General features: G+C 40.2%; 1 long non-coding RNA gene across 1 annotated transcript; it reads right to left on the bottom strand.

Annotated features, from left to right (window-relative positions):
- Nucleotides 1–267: 267 nt before the first annotated feature.
- On the bottom strand, nucleotides 268–527 carry LOC139433759 (uncharacterized). The gene is made up of 2 exons (XR_011643146.1): nucleotides 485–527; nucleotides 268–402 (listed from the first exon to the last, which is right to left on the bottom strand). It is a non-coding gene; the product is annotated as an uncharacterized lncRNA (long non-coding RNA).
- Between the last annotated feature and the right edge of the window lie 6,733 nt (nucleotides 528–7,260).

The following is a 7,260-nucleotide window of genomic DNA, read 5'->3' as shown; positions in this document are numbered from 1 at the left end:
GCCGGGGGATGCTCCAATCGCTCAGAGAAAGGAGTATGAATGTAAGGTTTCCCCACTGACACAGAGAGGAGCAAAGAATGTCTGGCTCAAGTCAGCAGGAGCAATTTAACTATCACAAAAGACAACAACAGCAGGTCTCCCTTGAAAAAGAGATCATTGATCTCAATGGGATTTTACCTGGATAAATAACGTTTTTTAATTGAATTGAACAGCAACAACATATGTGAGGTAATCACATTTTTCACAAAACGAAGGCCACACCATTGGGAAGCTTAATGTTTGTTTAATCAAAATAAGGAACAGGGAGAGGCTTGCAGACCTCTGGGAGGTGAGACTCAGGTGCAGGGTGAGGGTCTCATTGGAGGTCTTCAGGCTCCATTGAATCCCCCTGGGGTTCTTGTGCTGAAAGAGGGAGACAGGAGAAAGGGTTAGATACATCTAGCAACCTATAGGATGGGAAATTGCTGACCTATTTTAAACTTACCTTGTGTTTTCACTCTCACTTAAGTCCCTCTCCCTTTGACATCAATCCAAAATCAGCTGAGCTGCAACATAATACAGACAGGTAAAAATCAACAAAATCACAAAGACATAATATGAATCTGCTAAAAACACTCACCCATAAATTACGTTTTTGTTTACTGTTTGGAAGTCTCAAATATCCAACAAGTCCTCCAACTCATACGACCAAATGGGTCGATTGTTTAAGCCCTTATTCCGACCAAATATGTCGTTTGTTCAAGCGCTTAATACGACCTATAATTACGTTTTAAAATTGTCGGCCTCTAGTGCTCCCGTTGAATGCAAAGTTACAGAGGGTTGTTTATTCACAAATAACCCTCTCTGTAAAATCCTAAATTATAGGATAGTTTGGCCATTAAAACGCTTTATGATTAGATTTCTAGCGAGAAGTATATATTGTACTTTTAGATTCCACGTCCAGTCGATATGTAGGATCTATAGTTTGATAGATATTACGAAGATGATTTGAGGTTTCGTCAGGAGCTTCCATGTAAAGTTACGGGTTGAAAACAGTATTTCCGGTCTCGACGTCTTCATAATAAAACCAATGATCAAATGATTTAGCAGTGATATCTGCAGTACTCATCCACTAAAAAACATCAGTTTATCCTAGTTAATTATACGACATTAATTGGTTTAAATTGTGTACAATGTTTTTCCCATAGGTTTTTCTCTTTCGATTCTGAGAGACACATCTATTTTTTCAGGTTTTGATAGGCTAAAATCAAGCCGCAATGCACGTCGGGATATGGTGTTTATGTGATAAAATCGGAAAACATTTAAAAGAATACTTTATTCCGAGTGCTCTTGCTTTTCTCTTTGAAAGTCATCACATAACGGCATTGTAATACACGTTTCGGCTGCATTAAATATTACATATCTGCCTTAGATATTTATATATTGAGCCCTGATCAGAAGACCTTTTGACAAACTGGAAGAGATGCCGCCAAAACTGATTACGTGACGTGGACCATAAATATATCAACAATTAAACAACATCTTCCATTTCTTTTCACACAATACGTCTCCTTGCAGTATCAACACTAATTCGGCTGACTTTTATATTTGATCCAATTTGTAGATAGTCTGTATTTACACCATAACGGTGCACAGCTGATAGAAAGGGACTTTTTTTGTAGTTTTTAAAGATATTACTGATTTTCTGAACTACCTTTCCAACTCCTCATGCAGGTTCATAGTACAATGCATAAGCTTCACATCGAGAGACTGAAACTGTATTTTCCTTTACCGTTCTGTTTTAATTTCACAATAAAGTGAATAGTCATATGTTTGACATTATTATATGTTATTAACTAGACCACTGGTCTAAACCGCACCTCCTAGAGGTTAAAGCACGTTATTGAATTTAGTTGTTGAATAAGTTATATTTGATGAAAACATTTAAATATTAAGAGTAGCCTACATACAAAATAGGGGTCAATGATAGAAATATAGAATAGAAAATATCAAGAAGATACTGTAGTGATCTTTACAATAAAACAGTTTAGTGCAGGACGTCCAAAGATATTAACAAGGAGGATGTGCAAAACAGACAAACTGATAAGGCTGAATTTTACACAGGTGTAACTAAAGTCTGATTTAAGGGTTGTTTATATTTCACATCATTAATCAGAATCTGCAAAGTAACAACAATAAATGTAGTAGAGTAAAAATACCAGATTAAACTCTGAATTGTAGTGGAGTAGAACAAAGTAGTACATGCTGCTGTAACAAAAACATTTCCCAACTTGGGATCAATAAAGTATATCTTATCTTATGATGATCGATGGCTACTGCCATATTTGCTAAATGTGCATCTGAACCTTGACAAGTGCATGTTTCAGGCTTATCAATTAACAACAGGAGGGGTCACAGACAAAAGATCAGCTGTTAAATAAAGCTCTTCTGACCTTAGCTGTCATGTGGGTATATTAATGCTGCCCATTATGGACACAAGCAATTTTCACCTATGTATTAATTATATGTTTTAAATTTGATAACACCAATGTGTTTCGTATCCCCTAAACCTCCAGGGATGTATACAGTTTAATACTGGCAACTTCTAATTGTGGGAAATACGAAAACGTCTTTTAAAACTACAATTCCCAGTAGAGACGTGCCATAGAACATGTTGCGAAACATGGGGGGGCTGGGGAGGGCTGGGCTGGACCCGTCCAAGTCCAGTTTTGGATAGTCTGGCATGGTTCCATTCCATTTCAAAGAGCTGTTTGACACTCGGCGTAACCTTGTCACACTGCCACTCCAACATCCAATCACAGAGCTTGAGGGCTAATCACGGGGTTTATAAAGCAAGGCGGATGTTGTAGTCCCAAATGATAGCTGGGGATTCTGGGTAGTGTAGTGTCTTCGGAAACTCTGTTGTGTCTAAACTCCGAAAAAACAATTTGTTTCTTCGAATCGAAGGTTAAAAATACAAAAGCATTGTACACAATTTAAACCAATCAATATTGTGTAATTAACAAGGATAAACTGATTTTTAGTGTATGAGTAATGGAGATATCACTGTGTAATCATTTGACAGTGTGGGGAATACTTCCGGTTTTATTATGAAAACTTCGAGACCGGAAATACTGTTTTCACCCACGCTAACTTTACATGGAAGCTGCCCCATATACAGTACACGTTCTCCTGGCGAGACCTCAAATCATCTTCGTATATCTATCAAACTGTAGATCCTACACATCCACTGGACGTAGATTATAAAAGTACAATATACACTTCTCACTAGAAATCTAATAACAAAGCATTTTAATGGCGAAACTATTCCACAATTTAGGATTTTCCAGAGAGGGTTATTTGTGAATAAACGACCCTCCGGAGCGTTTGCAATCGACAGGAGCATGTTGTTTCTTACGCGACCACTAGAGGTGCTACACTTTAAAACGTGACTCTGGGTCGTATTTAGCTGCTGAACAATCGACCTATATGGTCGTTTTTTGTAGGAGGACAGGCTGCAAATATCCACTCTAAATCCATATCAATAGCAATGTATCACAAAAATAGCTCTCTTGCTTATTATTGTGTAACGTTAACTAGGGGTGGGCGATATTGAAAAATATATTATCACGATATTTTTCAAGCAGTATCACGATAGACGATATATATCACGATATTTTTTCATGTCGGTTATTATGGTTATTTTTCAAGTTACTTAACAGTACAAGCACCTACAAGGTAACAGAAACTAAAACAAAAAGGAGTAACAGACCAAAATAGCATTTCAAGCTGGTTTTATTTCTGAAATGAATCCCTGAATGAACAATTCAACATTTTGATATGGCTTCAAGGCACAGTTTCTCAGTATAAAAATGAACTTTCTGAGGTAGCACTAGCAGTGAACATCAATACACATGAAAAGGAGGGTAAAACATAACTAAGTAAAACATAAAACATCAATGAGGAAAAGTCAGTGCCAAACAATTCAAATGTAAACTTTAGACTTGAAGTGCAACAAAAGACTTTAGCATAACTGAAGGGAAACGTTTATTTTTTTTCTAGTTTTCTTTTAAAAAAAAAAAATGTTACATTTTTTTTTTTTATCACGATAGATACGATATCTCTGAAAAAGCAAATCGTGGAGACCTAATATCGTCACGACGATATATATCGTCATATCGCCCACCCCTAACGTTAACTATATTATACTAGCTTGAACTCCAAGATGGATATCCTTATTTCACCACCTCCACCCACTACAATCACACGCCCCAATGTTATATTTAACTCATATGTAACTCCCTCCACCCCGGATAAAAGCACGTTAAGAAGCCCCCTTTCTCTAATTCCACAACGTTGGAGGAAATAACATTAGGAGAACGGATTAATAGGCTGTTCGTGGTTAACGTGTGTTGCTAACTTTATCCGGCAACCTAGCCTAATCTGTTATCTGTAAACGTTAAATATACTGATTGAAGGGATAATCCACTAACATCCTTTAATACACCTGTGTAGTTAACTTGATTCAGATGTTCTGATAATATCCACAATATAAATCTTTAAACGTCTTCTTACCTTCATAAGTCCATCACAAACGGTCTATTATGCTGCAACTCTGCTGCGCTGCTAGCCGCAGATCGGCGTTGTTCGCTCCACGATCGGCCATTGCTGTAAAAAACTGGTCCATTGGAGTGAACGGAGATGTCGTAACTCTTCTATTATATGGCTCTGGGTACGTCCAAACAGCAGCTTTGAAAAAATCTTGAAAATCTTGGAGCTGGACGTGTCTGAAAGCTTGGGGATATTTTGCGAGCAACGCGACCAACAACCAATCACATGAATCTCCCGCCCCCGACAGACAAAGCAAAAAAACCCAGGGATTTTATGCGAGCAATATATATATATATAAACTCCCCAAACAGGCGAAAACCTACCAGTTTCACCCACTGTCTGCCATCTCCCTCCATGCCTGGTTCCTCCGGTTTGTATCCCGTTAATAGTTCTGGTCGTAAAGAACCGGGTGATTTGCTACCGTAATTTCTCGTTTGGAATATGAGGAAATGAACTGCGGTCTGGTTCTCCCTGCTTACACGCGGTTTGATTGGCTAGCGCTTCTACTGTCAGATTTGCATAAACGGGATTTGATTGGCTGACGCTTCCAGCTCAGCTTCAAAAGTAGAACATTGCTCAACTTTTGAATCCTGAAAATCCTGGAAATCTTCGCTTCGCTCCCCCACAATGCAGTTCGGCGAAAAGCTAGGCAAAGTGACGTCATCCCCATTCAAAGTCAATGGGCAGAGAAGCGTTGGAAGATTTGTTTAAAGCTGCTGTGTGGACGTACCGTAAGGGGGCGGGGCGAGTATCTGAGGATTTCATCGGAGGATGCCATGGGGCCCTTCTCACTTTGTCTGCGCCATCTTGAGTAGCGTCCCAATGGCCTTATTTTTGCCAGAGGACCGAGGATCGAGGAGCGATAATGCTATAACCGAGGAACCACCAGACCATCCTTCGATGAAATCCTCAGACACTCGCTCCGCACCCTTACTGTGTATCGCTCACTGATTGGACGATGCAGCGCATGCACTGATCTGATGCTTCTTGACATGAGAGCAGTTTCCCAGCGGAGTGAAGAAAACACATGAACCTCACGGGAGTCACTCCTCAGTCTATACCATGTTTTGTTTCAATTAATGTATCATTTAGTTACAAATATGTGATATATCTGAACAACAAAGTGGTCAAAAATAATTGTATTCACTTTTTGGAAACATTTTCATGATTGCTTTTTTTGTTTTACATATTCATTTATTGTCATTTCCATTCAGTCAGTCATTAAGTGCTATTAAAATGTTAATGTGCTACATATCCACACCAACAAACAAAGTATGCAATCCAATGAATGTTAATCTAACTGGGTTTTGTTAGATAATATAACTCTTTTTCTTCTCTGAATTATTTTATTTCTATTGTGCACTCTAATCAATATTAATCAAACTATTGTTCGTTTATACATTTTAAGAATGGCATTTATCTTTTTTGAGAATGAGTTCTTATTTGATTTGATTTATTTGGGTCTACAACAGATGATACAAATGTTTGTGTCAGTAAATGTGTACTAACAGAGGCGGGGGTGTTTGTGGAAATAACGGGGACAGAGCTGCTGTCAGACATCAGCTGTGCGGCGTCATCACAAACGGACGTCGCTTCACGTGACGCTCCGGAGGAAAGGACGTCCCATTGCTCTTAAAACTCATTTCCCTGCTTCTCGTGGTTTCCTTGCGTCTCTCCATGCTCGCTCTCCTTCGTTGCTCGCTCTCCTTCGTGAACCGCCTTGAGAAGTTCTTGAACCCGCACATCCGCCTGCTATGGCGCGAGGCATGGGCGCGAGGCATGGGCGCGAGGCATGGGCGCGAAGGAGGACGCCCTTCGGACCCATATGTCCCGTACCACCGAGTCCCTGGGGACTCACTCAATACCGCTCCGCCCATTGGCACTCGGCGAAAGGGTATTCCTCCAGAACCAGCAAGGCCCGAGCCCCCATAAATGGGACAGGTCAGGGATCGTGGTGGAGTCGCCGGGCCACGACCAGTATCGGATCAGGGTTGACGGTTCGGGACGTTTGACACTGCGCAACTTCCTCCGTGCCTATACGCCGGCCACACCCTTGAATATATGTGTATTGGTCATGACATGCATGTATGTAATACTTTGTCATTAAAGTACCAAGACTGACATTGAGGAGTGCGTTTCTTCAGAGATGTTTCAAAGCGTCATGACGCATGGCCGGACTTATCTCAGCCAATGACAGCTCTGCATGCATCCCCTGGATATTATTTTATTAACTGCTCTCATCGCAAGACGATGTTTACAGAGAGAACAGCTGTGAGGTCCGTGCGAGCAGAGCAGTGTGTAAAATATATATCACTCAGTATAACAGGCCTACATTACTCTCTTTATTTGCTGTAGTTTAGTAGTTATCTACTAAATATATTTTCTAAAACCATTTAGTGCTTCACATAATAAAATACACAACGGCTGTAGCCTGATATGCTTTAGGAGCTGTAGGTGCGTGTGGTAGGCTACAGTGTGTAGGTGTGTGTGTTGTACAGTGTGTAGGTGTGTGTGTTGTACAGTGCGTAGATGCAGCGGACAGACAGGCCTCAGTTGGTTTGGTGTCCTCTGCTTACTTTTAATACTTGTAAATAAAACTTTTGGCCCGTAATTTATTTCCCTCATTGTAGCGACCAGAGAGGGGGGGGGGGGGGGGGGGTATATATCCAG

Source organism: Pseudochaenichthys georgianus, chromosome 4 (genome assembly GCF_902827115.2).
Source record: "Pseudochaenichthys georgianus chromosome 4, fPseGeo1.2, whole genome shotgun sequence".
NCBI classification, from domain to species: domain Eukaryota; kingdom Metazoa; phylum Chordata; class Actinopteri; order Perciformes; family Channichthyidae; genus Pseudochaenichthys; species Pseudochaenichthys georgianus.
Note: the sequence above shows the minus strand (reverse complement) of the source record. Positions and strands in the feature narration are given on the sequence as shown.